We start from the raw sequence: 18,186 nt of genomic DNA on the forward strand, positions 1-18,186 counted from the left end.
AAATATCTCCAACTTCTGCCCTATCTCCATCCTGCCTACACTTGGGAAAATACATGAAAAACTAATCTACAACTAACTGAACATTTAAGTCCAGTAGTACCACCTCTGGGCTGGCCGGATCTTATTGACAACACTATGGTCACTTACAGATGAGATCCTTCTCAGTATGGATAAAGGAAACCTGTCAGGAGCTCTCTTCATTGATGTTGCCAAAGCTTTTGATCTAATTGACCACTTCCTGCTCTTTCACTCCCTCCAAGCAATTGGGGTTAGCCCCAGTACTGTCAACTGGTTCCAACAGTTCTTAACAAATAGGTATTTCAGAATCAAATTAGGCCCATCCCTATCGCTGCCAGCACCACTTACTGGAGGAGTGCCCCAAGTATCCATACTCACCACTGTTTTGCTTTCAGTCTTTATTAACAAGCTACCCTCTGATCTCCCAAGCCTTCCTTTTTCTCTTTATGCAGATGCCATTGATATTCTTTGATCCAGTCCATCACATTCAACTATTCAAACCTAGCTTCATTTTGACCTTCACTCCTTTAATTCATGGCTAAACAACCATAAGGTACTCCTGAACCCATCTAAAACAAAAATTGTGATGTTTGGAACCTCACAAAAGTTGAAAAAGACTCCTAAAAATCTCAGCATTGCATAATCAATGGTTGCCCAGTAGAAACAGCTACATCCTTTAAATACTTAGGTTTATGGCTAGACCAGTCACATAACTTCCAAAGCCGCATTGAAAACACCAGGAAAAAGATCTGTTCTGTTTTATTCTGGTTCTGAAAAATATCTCCCTTTCTCGCTGGACCAGCTAGATAGAGCTGCAATAGGCAAAGGGATCTTCCTTGCTCAGCTTGAATACAGGCTCACCATCATAGTCACAGCCTCAAAAAAATACTCATCCACTCTACAGTCAATGGAAAACAAAATCTACTGATTCATTTCCAGTTTCCCCCCTCAGGAACACCACTGCATCATCCTCTCCAAGGCCAAATGGATACCAGTCTCCTACAGACTTGAGCTATTCCTAGTGTCTTTTGTTTTCAAACTACTTCAACCAGATACCTTTCCACCTCTTGTAGCCAAACACCATAATAAAACTACCCCTTACAACCTGTGCAACCTCTCCCAATTAAATCCCTTGCTCCAGACACCTTAAACGAAACTACACTCTACCGACCATTCCTTCTCCATTCTTGCACCCAAACTCTGGCAGTCCCACTCCCTAGTCTCTTCTTTCCCCACCTTTAGAGCTCAACGAGGAAGACACCTTCATCAAAAATCTGACTGAAAGCGCACACATAACCTAACCCCCCTCCACACCTGCATCACTTCTACTTTGATTCTTTGTTCTCAGCTGTTGTTTTCCTCTCATATTTACTACTTAAATTAATCCACTTTTGATTTTCTACTCTGCTAATGTAATTTACATATTGTATCAATTGTCTATGGGATTGTCTACCTTCTGAGATTACTCTCTCTTTGTGAATGTGTTCTATTTTCTTTTTTTGGGAATCTCTTTACCCGGGCTGTGCCTGCAAATGATCTATAGTGATCAGTGTACTACCCTGGTAAACAAACTAAAATAAAAAAAAATGAATAAATAAAAATAAAATTAAAAAAAAAAAAATCATACGGACCATTATTATTCTGTCATGTTTTCTTTCTCTCTGGCATCTCTCTCTCTCTCTCTCTCTCTCTTTATCATTTTTCTTTGTTATTTTGTGTCTGTCCAGTTTTGTTCATTTTTCTAAAGGATTGGCCATGGAGTAGGGTGTGGTGTGACAGCAGCTACTGCACTTTGCCCTGGCCTCCACACTAACTGGAGGTTCCCCGGCATTATGCAGACCAGCCTCTTTGATGTAGGTCATCCTATATGAAGTGATCTGAATAGTTTGTTTGGTGCCTGTAGTGCTGCTTTTCCAATGGGTCATAGATTTATCATAGTAGAGTAGTTCTCTTGTGTCACCCAGCAAGGGGGGCAGGGGTGAGTGTGGGAATGGGTGCACAGGCTGGTCTGGACTGAGGTGGACTGGTGGCTTGAGACCTGGATTGACACTCTGAAGTTCATCCTTATGTGACTGGTAGTTGCTTATCTCTCCACCTAGCTTAAACCACCTGATCATAAGACCGTGAAGCATCCCACAATGTCCGCCACTGAGATGACTGACATCTGGGTGGGTTCCTCACTTGGATGGCTTTGGCAGGTGGTCCCCAACCTACCTACCATCATGGTGTTCCCCTTCCTTGTATGTGATTCACCATTCCCCCTGATTTGTTATCTAGGTCTACCCATCACCAGTTGTTCACCCTCTACCTGTCTATATCTCTCCTTCCCTGTTTTGTATCAGTACTTCCTGTGTTAGTCTTTGTGTTGTATGTCAATGTGCCTACCCCTCTTGCCATCCCTGTACCCTCCTACCCCTTGCCCATATTATCTCCATGCCTCCCTGCACATTTACCCTTCTTTTAAAAAATGAAATAAATAAATAAATGGCACCTGTCCCATAAAAAAGCCTACTTCCCCCACCCCATGTAGCTTTTACCTTTACCCTTCCCTGTGCCACTCTGCCCTTCTGTGTATTCTTGTGCTTTCCCTTCTCCCTTTCTGACTGCCCTGTCATCTGTTTTACTTCCTGTTAATAAAATAAACAGTCTTTGTTCTGTAGCCTTTGTATGGATTCTTGGTTGTACTCCTGTTGTATACATGCAGTGCATCAGTGTACATGGAAACTCCTATCATGGCAAATGCATCTTCTGCATGCAGATGGCCCAGGTCACTTCTGCATGCAGATGGCCCAGGTCACGTGATCTATAGTATAGTATCACAGTTTACCTAACTGCTTGGTGAATGTTACTTTAAATGTGGCTTCATTGTGTAGCACTGTGCTTGGCAGATTTGCAGTATTTCAGCATTTTCGCATACCTAATCTTCATTAGGCTATGCTGCACAATTCTGACCACTATTTTTGACAGTGCGTTTGCATTGTCATTCTTTCTGGATATCCCCCGTAGTTTGTACTTTTAATGCATGATGTTATATGCCAGGTGTATTATTTAATTGACTGGTAGTACTTAAAAAGTACACAATGAGGAACCTTGTTTGCAGACAGAAACGCCTCCGAGTCAAAAAGCTTCTTAACGCTTTTATTTTGAACAAACCAAAAGAGCGTTTTCGCCACAGACCACTGCAGCTTCTTCAGAGAAACAAGTTAGACAAAAAACACTCACTTTAAAAATACTACATCAGGAAATGACATATTCCTGTTTCCTGTTACCGAACAGTTGTATTTAAAAACACATACAAAGTGCTAAAAAGTTTAGAATCATTTTTAAAAGTAGCACACAACAATAAGAAATGGATTCAATTATATGAAAAAAGAGATCTCAGCGACTTAACAATAATATGGATGACAAAACAGATGTCATTGCTATTTACAATAAACTACTATACAAAAAATGTAAGTAGATCTATCTAGAAATATACTCTGATACTCACTTAAAACATTAAAAACAAATTTGCCTTATATGAGGTGTGTATAAGGGATAAATACTGCTCATATTTGCTCAGGCTTAGTTTATTAAACATTCTGTTTGTGCTGTAACCATGCAGGACTAAGGAAAAAAGGGGAAGAAGAAGGGGGAAGAAAGGAGAAGTATCCTTTGCCCTCACGGAAAACACGTCGCGACCTAAAAGATTCAGCACGTGAGAATCCATTGTGTCTTCCTACTAAGACCACTAAGACTAGGTTATAAACCTGACTGTTAGGTTAAGCAAGCCCTGAATAGTAGACGGTCAAGTCAACTAGCTAGACCCAATGTGTTAGTGCAAGGTGCTAAAAACACACAAGACTGCCAAGTCATCCAATGTGTGTTGCCTGATATACGGGTCAGACCTAAAGTCAGAGAAACCTATATAATAACAGTAGGTTTTACCTAAAATAACTTTTTAATTTAAGAACTGGGGCAATGTTGCAGTTAGTGTTAAGGCCAGGAAGGCAGAAAGCGTTCAAGCGCAACTGCCAATCCAGCTCACAATTTTCTAGTATTAAAGATACAGGGCCCCCTCTGATTTTTAAGGGTACATGGTCTATAGCCATAAAGCTAAAACTATGTCCTGGGAACAATGCAATATGTTTGGCCAGTCGTTGTCATCTTTACATGTCCTAATTGCATACAAGTGCTCATACATCCTATCTACGATCTCCTGTCGGTTTTCCGATGTAGAACCCAGAGCAGCAGTTGCACATAGCAATGTATATAACTGATTTGCTCTCACAATTAAGTGCATGCTTGATGACAAACTTCCTGTCCCTAACAAGGAATGTCTCCCTGTTCGGACATTGTTACAGAAGTTACAGAATCCACATCTGGACATTCCTTTCCTTTTATAAAAACTATGTTGTTGAATATCCCTTTGTAATAGTTCCTTCAAATTTTTAGATCGTTTAAAAATAAATCTGGGTTCGTCTCCCAATTTTCCTGCTAATGATGGGTTTGAGGATATCAACCTCCAATTCTTACGGATGATGTCCAGGATTGCTTCTGAATTAGTACTAAAAATAGTGACGAAGCTCAAAGATAAATCTGTGTTTGATTCTCTGCGGTCAACATTGCTACCTATTAGACCACTTATAGGCACCTCATCTGTGAAACTACTAACTACACTGGAGGAGACCTTTTGTTTAGTCAATAAAGGGGTGTAGAAGCCTCTAGTTCTTTTAAGAGTAACTTCCTCAATAAGTTCACAAACCATTTTCTCAGGGTAGCCACGGTTAGTGAACATTTCCTTCAGAAATGAACATTCCTTAACAAAATCCACAATGGTGCTGCACATTCTTCCTGCCCTCACCAGCTGTCCCTTCACTATAGATCTTTTCTGTTTGTGAGGGTGAAAGCTGGTGAAGTGCAGGAAAGAATTACAGTATGTAACTTTCTAAAGGCGGTGGACCTGAAGCACTGATGACAAATATCCTTCGTAAGTTTGACATCTAAATAATCCAGCTCGGTGGTAGAAAATTTAAAAGTGAACTTCAGGAACTCAGTGGAATTACTGATATTATCCACCAAGTTTTTGCTTCAATTCAGACCCCTGAACAGGAGGAACATATCGTCAAGGTAGCGGGTGTAGAAGGTAACAGGGGCCATAATACCAGGAGATCAGCCAAGATGTTTGCTTCCCAGTACCCCATTACATAGTTTGCCACACCTGCTCCACATGGGCAGCCCATCGCCACCCCCCGTTTCTGTAAATAGAAGTCACCGTCAAATAGGAAGTAGTTACTGGTTAGTACTATTTCAAGTAATTCCATAACCAGTTCGACCTCCAATCTGGGCCCCAAAATTTTGTAACATTGACCCTGTCCATTCAACCGCCTCTAAGTGCGGTATGCACGTATAGAGGTCAATGACATCAATAGTTAACAAGTTGTCATCTTCATTGAATGGCAGTTTATTTATGTTGTCCAAAAATGTCCATGAGTCCTTACACACACTTGGAATGTACTTAACGTATTTGTCCAAGATGTGTGTGATTAGTTTGGAACATGGGTAAGTAATAGAGGATCTACTGTCAATTAAAGCTCTCATAGGGGGGTCAGTAACACTTTTATGGATTTTAGGGATCCCAAACATAGCGGGATCTTAGAAGACATGATGTCAATATAATTATATGTCTTGATATCAATTTTCCCGTTAAGAAAAGGTCCTAAAATATCCCTGATCCTTTGTGTGGTACCGTTAACTTCATTTCTTGAAGCTTTTGTGTAGGCATCACTATCAAGGAGGGAAGTCATTTTCTCATTATAGGTGACATTATGAAAAATCACCAAGCCCCCTCCCTTGTCCGGTTTTAACACCCGTATAGGTAACTGACTAAGTTCATCCAGTAATAGGCGTTGTTCTTTAGAAATATTGGGAGTTGTAGTCCTATTATATTCATTATATTTTTTACCCAAAAATCTAAAATCAAATTCACACATGTTCTCAAACAATTCCAACGTAGAATGTAATGGAGGATTAAAAACACTGGACAGTTTTGGAAGTCCTACATTGGGGATGGCGTTTACTTCACCCTGATTCACAGCCTCTGTTTCATGATTGAACAGTAACTTAAGATTCATTTTTCTTACAAAACACTTTAGTTCAATAATTTCTTTAGCAACATTCCCGTAGGAAGTTGGAACAAAAGTGTTTCCAAAAGCTAACAATTCTATCAATTGTTGGTCCAAAATGATGTCAGAAAAATTGTAGATGGTGAAGTAAGCCATTAGTGTTAGTGAGAATGACAGGGGCCCACCATAAGAAGGTGAGCTAGAGACATCAGCGTCGACTATACTAGAACTATCTGCCACCAATAAGTTAGGTATGGGGTCAAGCAGGGGCAAGTTTGTTACGTTCTGTTCCTGTAAGACTTCTTGCTCGTTGCCCTAAAAAATTTTTGTTGTTACTATTCCCTGCATTATAAGTGTTGTGCCCCCTGTTGTCATTGTAACCTTTGTCACTTCTCTCGTGGCTTCCCTTATCTTTAGCAAAGCCCTTAATTCTGTTACTCCTTCTAGGTGTTGGGGTGGCATGAACATTCCCAGGGTCTTCTTCATCAAGGTCTTCTACCCCGTCCTCATCCTCACCTAGTGTTTGGACAGGATATTCATTATTACTATTTATCTGAACATGTCTGGTCCCTTTAAGGTTAGGGTAAGCAACATTTTTACCATAAGCCTCTCTGTCCCTACTCAATTTTTTACTCTTGTTTCCCTTTAGTTTAAGTAGCAGAGTGTCAATACTGGACAAGATCCGTCCGTGTCGAACTGATATCTATTAAAATCTAAATGTTGCTTAATTTCATTGTCTAAATCATTAATTTCTTTTAATACAACATCAACATTTGCACCATAGTGCTTAATAATAACATTCATTAACTCAGCACCATGTTTTGAAAAGAACCTCCAGGTCAGTCAAGAAGTCATGGTCTGAAATTAAACCAGAAGGCGTAAAATTATTCCATAAGCCTTTTGGTACAATATTTTCATTAATGCATTGCTTGAAGTAAGCAGACTCAAGCTGCAGTTTTTTTAATTTTAATAATTTAGAGTCAAAAATCTTAAGCTTTTCTGATAAGCATAAGCCATCATTATTTGCGACAGTACCTGTATTTGTTCCTTGCTCGGTGAACAGCAAGTTAGTAGTGTCCAATAGCCAGCCGCCGAGGTCTGGAATTCTATTATTAGACCCTGTAGATGTATTGTCATTACTGGAACCAGCAACTGCTCCATTCCGAGCAGTTGTTTGAATGATGCGTTAGTTAGAGGCCACTGCAGCGTACGAACCAGTCCGTCTTATTGCTGCCAGGCCACTCGGACTTAAACCGGAAAGCTGTAATCCAGGTCCTTGGCTCATTCCTGTGCCAAGAACATCGGCAGGTGACATAGTCCGAGGGTTAGGTTGCGCTGCTGGGATCCAATCTTCATTTGGGCCCTGGCTGTGCTCTATTGTCAAACCATTCCGGCTCGGACCATTTCTCAGTGCATGGAAGGAAGCTTGCATCGTATCCATCCTCGAGTTCATGTCATCCAGTCTAGCTGATAGACCTGCTATCAGCGAAGTTAAGTCAGTATCCATAGCAGTGCTGCCAGTTGCCATTAACACAACTGTTAGACAACTGCTAACAACTACCGGTAAAACAAGGTAAAACACGGAAGGCTGCAAAGCTGCAAACCAACAGGAATCCTCCTACGAAAAACCACAAAAACTGCTTTCAAACAAATCAGACCAAAAAGTACACAATGAGGAACCTTGTTTGCAGACAGAAACGCCTCCGAGTCAAAAAGCTTCTTAACGCTTTTATTTTGAACAAACCAAAAGAGCGTTTTCGCCACAGACCACTGCAGCTTCTTCAGAGAAACAAGTTAGACAAAAAACACTCACTTTAAAAATACTACATCAGGAAATGACATATTCCTGTTTCCTGTTACCGAACAGTTGTATTTAAAAACACATACAAAGTGCTAAAAAGTTTAGAATCATTTTTAAAAGTAGCACACAACAATAAGAAATGGATTCAATTATATGAAAAAAGAGATCTCAGCGACTTAACAATAATATGGATGACAAAACAGATGTCATTGCTATTTACAATAAACTACTATACAAAAAATGTAAGTAGATCTATCTAGAAATATACTCTGATACTCACTTAAAACATTAAAAACAAATTTGCCTTATATGAGGTGTGTATAAGGGATAAATACTGCTCATATTTGCTCAGGCTTAGTTTATTAAACATTCTGTTTGTGCTGTAACCATGCAGGACTAAGGAAAAAAGGGGAAGAAGAAGGGGAAGAAAGGAAGGGAGAAGTATCCTTTGCCCTCGGAAAACACGTGCGACCTAAAAGATTCAGCACGTGAGAATCCATTGTGTCTTCCTACTAAGACCACTAAGACTAGGTTATAAACCTGACTGTTAGGTTAAGCAAGCCCTGAATAGTAGACGGTCAAGTCAACTAGCTAGACCCAATGTGTTAGTGCAAGGTGCTAAAAAACACACAAGACTGCCAAGTCATCCAATGTGTGTTGCCTGATATACGGGTCAGACCTAAAGTCAGAGAAACCTATATAATAACAGTAGGTTTTACCTAAAATAACTTTTTAATTTAAGAACTGGGGCAATGTTGCAGTTAGTGTTAAGGCCAGGAAGGCAGAAAGCGTCCAAGCGCAACTGCCAATCCAGCTCACAATTTTCTAGTATTAAAGATACAGGGCCCCCTCTGATTTTTAAGGGTACATGGTCTATAGCCATAAAGCTAAAACTATGTCCTGGGAACAATGCAATATGTTATTTTAGGTAAAACCTACTGTTATTATATAGGTTTCTCTGACTTTAGGTCTGACCCGTATATCAGGCAACACACATTGGATGACTTGGCAGTCTTGTGTGTTTTTTAGCACCTTGCACTAACACATTGGGTCTAGCTAGTTGACTTGACCGTCTACTATTCAGGGCTTGCTTAACCTAACAGTCAGGTTTATAACCTAGTCTTAGTGGTCTTAGTAGGAAGACACAATGGATTCTCACATGCTGAATCTTTTAGGTCGCACGTGTTTTCCGCAGGGCAAAGGATACTTCTCCCTTTCCTTTTCTTCCCTCCCCTTCTTCTTCCCCTTTTTTCCTTAGTCCTGCATGGTTACAGCACAAACAGAATGTTTAATAAACTAAGCCTGAGCAAATATGAGCAGTATTTATCCCTTATACACACCTCATATAAGGCAAATTTGTTTTTAATGTTTTAAGTGAGTATCAGAGTATATTTCTAGATAGATCTACTTACATTTTTTGTATAGTAGTTTATTGTAAATAGCAATGACATCTGTTTTGTCATCCATATTATTGTTAAGTCGCTGAGATCTCTTTTTTCATATAATTGAATCCATTTCTTATTGTTGTGTGCTACTTTTAAAAATGATTCTAAACTTTTTAGCACTTTGTATGTGTTTTTAAATACAACTGTTCGGTAACAGGAAACAGGAATATGTCATTTCCTGATGTAGTATTTTAAAGTGAGTGTTTTTTGTCTAACTTGTTTCTCTGAAGAAGCTGCAGTGGTCTGTGGCGAAAACGCTCTTTTGGTTTGTTCAAAATAAAAGCGTTAAGAAGCTTTTTGACTCGGAGGCGTTTCTGTCTGCAAACAAGGTTCCTCATTGTGTACTTTTTGGTCTGATTTGTTTGAAAGCAGTTTTTGTGGTTTTTCAGGAGGATTCCTGTTGGTTTGCAGCTTTGCAGCCTTCCGTGTTTTACCTTGTTTTACCGGTAGTTGTTAGCAGTTGTCTAACAGTTGTGTTAATGGCAACTGGCAGCACTGCTATGGATACTGACTTAACTTCGCTGATAACAGGTCTATCAGCTAGACTGGATGACATGAACTCGAGGATGGATACGATGCAAGCTTCCTTCCATGCACTGAGAAATGGTCCGAGCCGGAATGGTTTGACAATAGAGCACAGCCAGGGCCCAAATGAAGATTGGATCCCAGCAGCGCAACCTAACCCTCGGACTATGTCACCTGCCGATGTTCTTGGCACAGGAATGAGCCAAGGACCTGGATTACAGCTTTCCGGTTTAAGTCCGAGTGGCCTGGCAGCAATAAGACGGACTGGTTCGTACGCTGCAGTGGCCTCTAACGAACGTACCACCGTCCAAACAACTGCTCGGAATGGAGCAGTTGCTGGTTCCAGTAATGACAATACATCTACAGGGTCTAATAATAGAATTCCAGACCTTGGCGGCTGGCTATTGGACACTACTAACTTGCTGTTCACCGAGCAAGGAACAAATACAGGTACTGTCGCAAATAATGATGGCTTATGCTTATCAGAAAAGCTTAAGATTTTTGACTCTAAATTATTAAAATTAAAAAAACTGCAGCTTGAGTCTGCTTACTTCAAGCAATGCATTAATGAAAATATTGTACCAAAAGGCTTGCGGAATAATTTTACGCCTTCTGGTTTAATTTCAGACCATGACTTCTTGACTGACCTGGAGGTTCTTTTTCAAAAACATGGTGCTGAGTTAATGAATGTTATTATTAAGCACTATGGTGCAAATGTTGATGTTGTATTAAAAGAAATTAATGATTTAGACAATGAAATTAAGCAACATTTAGATTTTAATAGATATCAGTTCGATTACGGACGGATCTTGTCCAGTATTGACACTCTGCTACTTAAACTAAAGGGAAACAAGAGTAAAAAATTGAGTAGGGACAGAGAGGCTTATGGTAAAAATGTTGCTTACCCTAACCTTAAAGGGACCAGACATGTTCGTATAAATAGTAATAATGAATATCCTGTCCAAACACTAGGTGAGGATGAGGACGGGGTAGAAGACCTTGATGAAGAAGACCCTGGGAATGTTCATGCCACCCCAACACCTAGAAGGAGTAACAGAATTAAGGGCTTTGCTAAAGATAAGGGAAGCCACGAGAGAAGTGACAAAGGTTACAATGACAACAGGGGGCACAACACTTATAATGCAGGGAATAGTAACAACAAAAATTTTTTAGGGCAACGCAGCAAGAAGTCTTACAGGAACAGAACGAAGTAACAAACTTGCCCCTGCTTGACCCCATACCTAACTTATTGGTGGCAGATAGTTCTAGTATAGTCGACGCTGATGTCTCTAGCTCACCTTCTTATGGTGGGCCCCCTGTCATTCTCACTAACACGAATGGCGACTTCACCATCTACAATTTTTCTGACATCATTTTGGACCAACAATTGATAGAATTGTTAGCTTTTGGAAACACTTTTGTTCCAACTTCCTACGGGAATGTTGCTAAAGAAATTATTGAACTAAAGTGTTTTGTAAGAAAAATGAATCTTAAGTTACTGTTCAATCATGAAACAGAGGCTGTGAATCAGGGTGAAGTAAACGCCATCCCCAATGTAGGACTTCCAAAACTGTCCAGTGTTTTTAATCCTCCATTACATTCTACGTTGGAATTGTTTGAGAACATGTGTGAATTTGATTTTAGATTTTTGGGTAAAAAATATAATGAATATAATAGGACTACAACTCCCAATATTTCTAAAGAACAACGCCTATTACTGGATGAACTTAGTCAGTTACCTATACGGGTGTTAAAACCGGACAAGGGAGGGGGCTTGGTGATTTTTCATAATGTCACCTATAATGAGAAAATGACTTCCCTCCTTGATAGTGATGCCTACACAAAAGCTTCAAGAAATGAAGTTAACGGTACCACACAAAGGATCAGGGGATATTTTAGGGACCTTTTCTTAACGGGGAAAATTGATATCAAGACATATAATTATATTGACATCATGTCTTCTAAGATCCCCGTTATGTTTGGGATCCCTAAAATCCATAAAAGTGTTACTGACCCCCCTATGAGAGCTTTAATTGACAGTAGATCCTCTATTACTTACCCATGTTCCAAACTAATCACACACATCTTGGACAAATACGTTAAGTACATTCCAAGTGTGTGTAAGGACTCATGGACATTTTTGGACAACATAAATAAACTGCCATTCAATGAAGATGACAACTTGTTAACTATTGATGTCATTGACCTCTATACGTGCATACCGCACTTAGAGGCGGTTGAATGGACAGGGTCAATGTTACAAAATTTTGGGGCCCAGATTGGAGGTCGAACTGGTTATGGAATTACTTGAAATAGTACTAACCAGTAACTACTTCCTATTTGACGGTGACTTCTATTTACAGAAACGGGGGGTGGCGATGGGCTCCCCATGTGGAGCAGGTGTGGCAAACTATGTAATGGGGTACTGGGAAGCAAACATCTTGGCTGATCTCCCTGGTATTATGGCCCCTGTTACCTTCTACACCCGCTACCTTGACGATATGTTCCTCCTGTTCAGGGGGTCTGAATTGGAAGCGAAAAACTTGGTGGATAATATCAGTAATTCCACTGAGTTCCTGAAGTTCACTTTTAAATTTTCTACCACCGAGCTGGATTATTTAGATGTCAAACTTACGAAGGATATTTGTCATCAGTGCTTCAGGTCCACCGTCTTTAGGAAAGCCACATACTGCAATTCTTTCCTGCACTTCACCAGCTTTCACCCTCACAAACAGAAAAGATCTATAGTGAAGGGACAGCTGGTGAGGGCAGGAAGAATGTGCAGCACCATTGTGGATTTTGTTAAGGAATGTTCATTTCTGAAGGAAATGTTCACTAACCGTGGCTACCCTGAGAAAATGGTTTGTGAACTTATTGAGGAAGTTACTCTTAAAAGAACTAGAGGCTTCTACACCCCTTTATTGACTAAACAAAAGGTCTCCTCCAGTGTAGTTAGTAGTTTCACAGATGAGGTGCCTATAAGTGGTCTAATAGGTAGCAATGTTGACCGCAGAGAATCAAACACAGATTTATCTTTGAGCTTCGTCACTATTTTTAGTACTAATTCAGAAGCAATCCTGGACATCATCCGTAAGAATTGGAGGTTGATATCCTCAAACCCATCATTAGCAGGAAAATTGGGAGACGAACCCAGATTTATTTTTAAACGATCTAAAAATTTGAAGGAACTATTACAAAGGGATATTCAACAACATAGTTTTTATAAAAGGAAAGGAATGTCCAGATGTGGATTCTGTAACTTCTGTAACAATGTCCGAACAGGGGAGACATTCCTTGTTAGGGACAGGAAGTTTGTCATCAAGCATGCACTTAATTGTGAGAGCAAATCAGTTATATACATTGCTATGTGCAACTGCTGCTCTGGGTTCTACATCGGAAAAACCGACAGGAGACTGCGAGATAGGATGTATGAGCACTTGTATGCAATTAGGACATGTAAAGATGACAACGCACTGGCCAAACATATTGCATTGTTCCCAGGACATAGTTTTAGCTTTATGGCTATAGACCATGTACCCTTAAAAATCAGAGGGGGCCCTGTATCTTTAATACTAGAAAATTGTGAGCTGGATTGGCAGTTGCGCTTGGACGCTTTCTGCCTTCCTGGCCTTAACACTAACTGCAACATTGCCCCAGTTCTTAAATTAAAAAGTTATTTTAGGTAAAACCTACTGTTATTATATAGGTTTCTCTGACTTTAGGTCTGACCCGTATATCAGGCAACACACATTGGATGACTTGGCAGTCTTGTGTGTTTTTAGCACCTTGCACTAACACATTGGGTCTAGCTAGTTGACTTGACCGTCTACTATTCAGGGCTTGCTTAACCTAACAGTCAGGTTTATAACCTAGTCTTAGTGGTCTTAGTAGGAAGACACAATGGATTCTCACGTGCTGAATCTTTTAGGTCGCACGTGTTTTCCGCAGGGCAAAGGATACTTCTCCCTTTCCTTTTCTTCCCCCCCCCCCTTCTTCTTCCCCTTTTTTCCTTAGTCCTGCATGGTTACAGCACAAACAGAATGTTTAATAAACTAAGCCTGAGCAAATATGAGCAGTATTTATCCCTTATACACACCTCATATAAGGCAAATTTGTTTTTAATGTTTTAAGTGAGTATCAGAGTATATTTCTAGATAGATCTACTTACATTTTTTGTATAGTAGTTTATTGTAAATAGCAATGACATCTGTTTTGTCATCCATATTATTGTTAAGTCGCTGAGATCTCTTTTTTCATATAATTGAATCCATTTCTTATTGTTGTGTGCTACTTTTAAAAATGATTCTAAACTTTTTAGCACTTTGTATGTGTTTTTAAATACAACTGTTCGGTAACAGGAAACAGGAATATGTCATTTCCTGATGTAGTATTTTTAAAGTGAGTGTTTTTTGTCTAACTTGTTTCTCTGAAGAAGCTGCAGTGGTCTGTGGCGAAAACGCTCTTTTGGTTTGTTCAAAATAAAAGCGTTAAGAAGCTTTTTGACTCGGAGGCGTTTCTGTCTGCAAACAAGGTTCCTCATTGTGTACTTTTTGGTCTGATTTGTTTGAAAGCAGTTTTTTTGACTGGTAGTACTTACCTTACCCTCTGCACTATTACTGAAATATTATCTCCCAGCTCTGTGGTGTAGTTGAATGAAGATCTGACTGGATGCATGCGATTTAGCCATGGAATGTCAAGTCAATGGCTGTGTTTCTCAGATGGCATGTATATCACCAGACATTCCAGCGGGGGGGAGGCACTGGATTCTCTGCTTTGATTAGGTGCTTAGGTCAGCACCAAGGGGTAGAACTAGGAGGGGAGTCAGGTTAGGAGAAAAATGCTTCCATAGCCTTCTGGGAAGATGTGAGCTGCCAGTTGGAGGAAGTGCCTGCCAATCAAGCTGGATAGATAGGATGCTTTGGGTCCCAGTTTAGGGTAAGCCAAAGTCATCCAGACAGAGGAATGGGGCATACTTTGTCATGGCTAGACGAGATGGATAAAGTTGCTCATTAGTTGTGGTCCAAGTGTTCAAGTCAGACATGTGTGGCTATGGCAGGGGTACTTAACTCTGCTGCAATGCTAGCAGGTGTAGATGCATAGGCAGCAGTCAAAAGAACCCTCATGGCTGCCTGGATGATGGCCTGTCTGGATAGCTCTTGTTTTTTTTTGCCAGTAAAGTGTTATTTTTATGTTTTATTATAATAATAATAAGCATGGTCTAAAAATTAAATAAAATGAACAGAGTAAGCCTGGTCACTTCTTTGATTTAGAACGTTCCTCAACAGATGAGTAGCCTGGACTGTTATATTGACGAGAGAGTTTTTGAAACCTCGGAAAGAGTATGGGTGAAGTTATGGTAATTGATTAAGTAGACTGCAGGCTATACTACTTCAAAAAGACTCTGCTGTTTTAAATTACTTGCTTTGAAGACAGTTTAAATGTATAAAACAGCCTTCAATTAATACAAAGCATGTAAAGTGATTCAGATGAATCATAAAACATAGAATACCAAGCTGTGATGAAGAAAACATATTTTTGGAGTTTGAGGGTGGAGTTTTCCTTTAGTTTCTCTTTTTCTCCAAGGTTGCTTCTGGGAAATTAACTTTTACCCTTTCTTTTGGGGGATGTTTGCAGACATAAATATGAAAATTTAGATCTGAAGTAGTTTACTTCATTTGGTCTTCATCCTTAGGGCTTCGGATCCATAATGGATCCGACACTGCTGCATAGCTGGCATCTCTGATCCGAGCTCTCCGCTCCTCCCTTTACCCATAATGCCCTATGTCTCCTTCCTCCCTTCAGATCTCGTTTCTCGCTGATACAGCAAGCAGTGTGGTCCGAGCTCTTGGCAGCGTGTTTGTCATTTTGGCTTTAAATTGTTGAGTGCTTAAGTTTTTTCCTACTTTTCTCTAACTTTCCTTTCTCTTGCCTTTCTCCTCCCCACGACAGTTGGTCGGTGTTAAAAAAAAAAAAACTTCCCTTTTGCTCTTTGTCCTCTATCAGTGTGCGTGTGTGTGTGTGTGTGTGTGTGTGTGTGTGTGTGTGTGTGTGTGTGTGTGTGTGTGTGTGTGTAATTGGAAGTGTAGCTTTTAACCAGGGTCTCAAATTGGAGAATCGTGGTTTTGGGAGTCCGATAGTGCATTTAACATGAAGCAGGTTCAAATGAAGACTTTGTGTTTTGGAGCTGAAAGGAAGGCCTGACTAAGGCTTATAGCTGTGACTTTTTAAACAGACTGTTAGAGGGGTTAAGAGAGAATAAACCAGTGTGCTGGAGATACCATTATGAACTCTGAACCTGAAACGAGTTACTGTAAATGTTGTATGTAGTTGTCAATATTTTGTTTTCGAAAGCCAAGTGAGACGATTTTCTTTTTTTTTTGTCAGTAAACCTGTGTTTTGTTTTGCATCTTTGCCTCCAGTGTGTTTGAAGGACTTAATTGGTTGTAGAAGTTTGAAAAGTTTTTCAAGTGTTTTGGGGTACTTATTTTATGACAGTAGCTTGACTCAGGACCTGGGTTTTTGTCTATCACAAGCATACTTTACCTATAGGGCTTCCACACTCAGACGATCAAAGAAAGCAAAACAAAATGTGAGAATGCTGGACTCATATGGGAGTTTTGTACCACCTGTATATGTACCCTTACAGCTACAAAACCAGCTTTGGTTTTTGCTGTTCACAGAGAAATATGGGTAACATGAAAAATGTAGCTTAAGCACAGGAAACAGAAGGTAGGTAAACCTAAATGGGACCACTCCTCAATGATGTACTGTTAGGTAAGTACCTTAGACACCCATACCTTACCAATTGATGCTTTTCAAGTGGTTAACTGCATTATATTTTATAAATAGTACAGTAAAGCTTTGGGGGAGGTAGAGCTCACTCCACCAGGTTAGGAACTGTTATGGGCCTTCTTTAGTATTTCATGGTTCCTTTAACCTTTCCTACAAGCATTTATTGATATACTATATTTCTGTGCTACTTCCTAGGCAGTAAAAGAAAAGAAGTCTGGGTGCTGTTTCCCATTTACACAATGAATGTCAGTACCACTGAACCTTTTGTTTGAATATTTACTCTTAAGGAGACTGTACTTTCATAAGACTTGTGTCTTTACTAACCATCGTACCTTCCAAGAAGGCCTCAAGAGGTTTTAGAGGCTGCTAAAAAGTTTTCCATTCATTAGGTCAAGTAAAAGAGGTGCTCTGTCTGCTACAAGAGATGTCCTCTTCTTGGTCGGAAAGCTTTCAAGTTTGCCTTGTCTATGTTAGAATTTTTTTAATGTATGCTTTGGTTTTTCCACCATTAAGATAAACAAATCTGCCCTATTGGCGTATTTATTTATCTGTGTTTGTTTACTGGAAAATTCTGGCTGGGCATTTAACCCTTTACAGCAGAGGCCCAGGGGGAAAAAAACTCCATTAGTAATGTATAACAGTCAGATTTCTGAGTAATGTAGAATACAACTGTTAAGGAAAAAAATACTTTATCAAGAACATAAAGATGCAGTTATGCACACATGAAATATATACAACAGTGCACTACAATTTCATTTCATTTTTATTTGTTTATATTTAAATAAATAATATATACAGCAGTATAATGCAGGTCTAGTGCATGTGGTATAACTTGGGATTTCTTTAAAGCATGTCACTTGTGAGGTTATGTTAAGTACATTGGCCAAGTGTAAATGAGGGAAAATCAGTAGCATAGTACCTAACAGCACTAGTTTGTGTAAAATAAGAAGGCTGCTGAATTGCAGTCAGTTGCAATAGTTATTGTGCCAAGCAGCATTTTTTGATTACTTATGAATTCGGTGTTAAGAATTAGAATATTGGAGAGTAGGCTTAATCAGGGGATGTACAGGAGCATTGGCATGAATCATTGAGGTATTGTTTCAGGTAGGATTAAAGTGATTGAAGATTATGTAGCTAAAAGAGAGAGAGAGAAAAAAATGTTCCTATTTTAAGCTTTATTTGCAGAGATTAGTTTGTCCTTAAAGTGCTGGGCCTGTTCTGCTGTATGAGCCTCTTTAAGATTAGGTATTTTTCTGGTTTGTATGTCAGATTCAGTTAAGTTTTTTTTTATTTTTTTTTTTATTTATTTTTTTTTACCTTCCGGTACAATTAGCTGCAAATCTGGCTGTTTTATTGTAACATTATTTTTTATAGTAACATGCAGATTGACGAAGATAGGAGCAGTGTATAGTAGTGTTGGAAGAAATGTTGAAATAATAGGTTTTCTAGAACTGTCAGTGAGATTGGGTATGGCTGTGTATAGCATACCAAGTTTTCAATA

General features: G+C 39.5%; 1 protein-coding gene across 1 annotated transcript in view; it reads left to right on the forward strand.

Moving 5' to 3' along the window:
* The window catches only part of TGFBRAP1 (transforming growth factor beta receptor associated protein 1), a 1,222,189-nt gene that overhangs the window by 845,989 nt on the left and 358,014 nt on the right, over window positions 1–18,186 (forward strand). The gene's annotated exons all lie outside the window — the stretch shown is intronic.

The sequence above is a fragment of the Protopterus annectens genome, chromosome 5.part0 (genome assembly GCF_019279795.1).
Source record: "Protopterus annectens isolate FY-2018-M chromosome 5.part0, PAN1.0, whole genome shotgun sequence".
NCBI classification, from domain to species: domain Eukaryota; kingdom Metazoa; phylum Chordata; order Ceratodontiformes; family Protopteridae; genus Protopterus; species Protopterus annectens.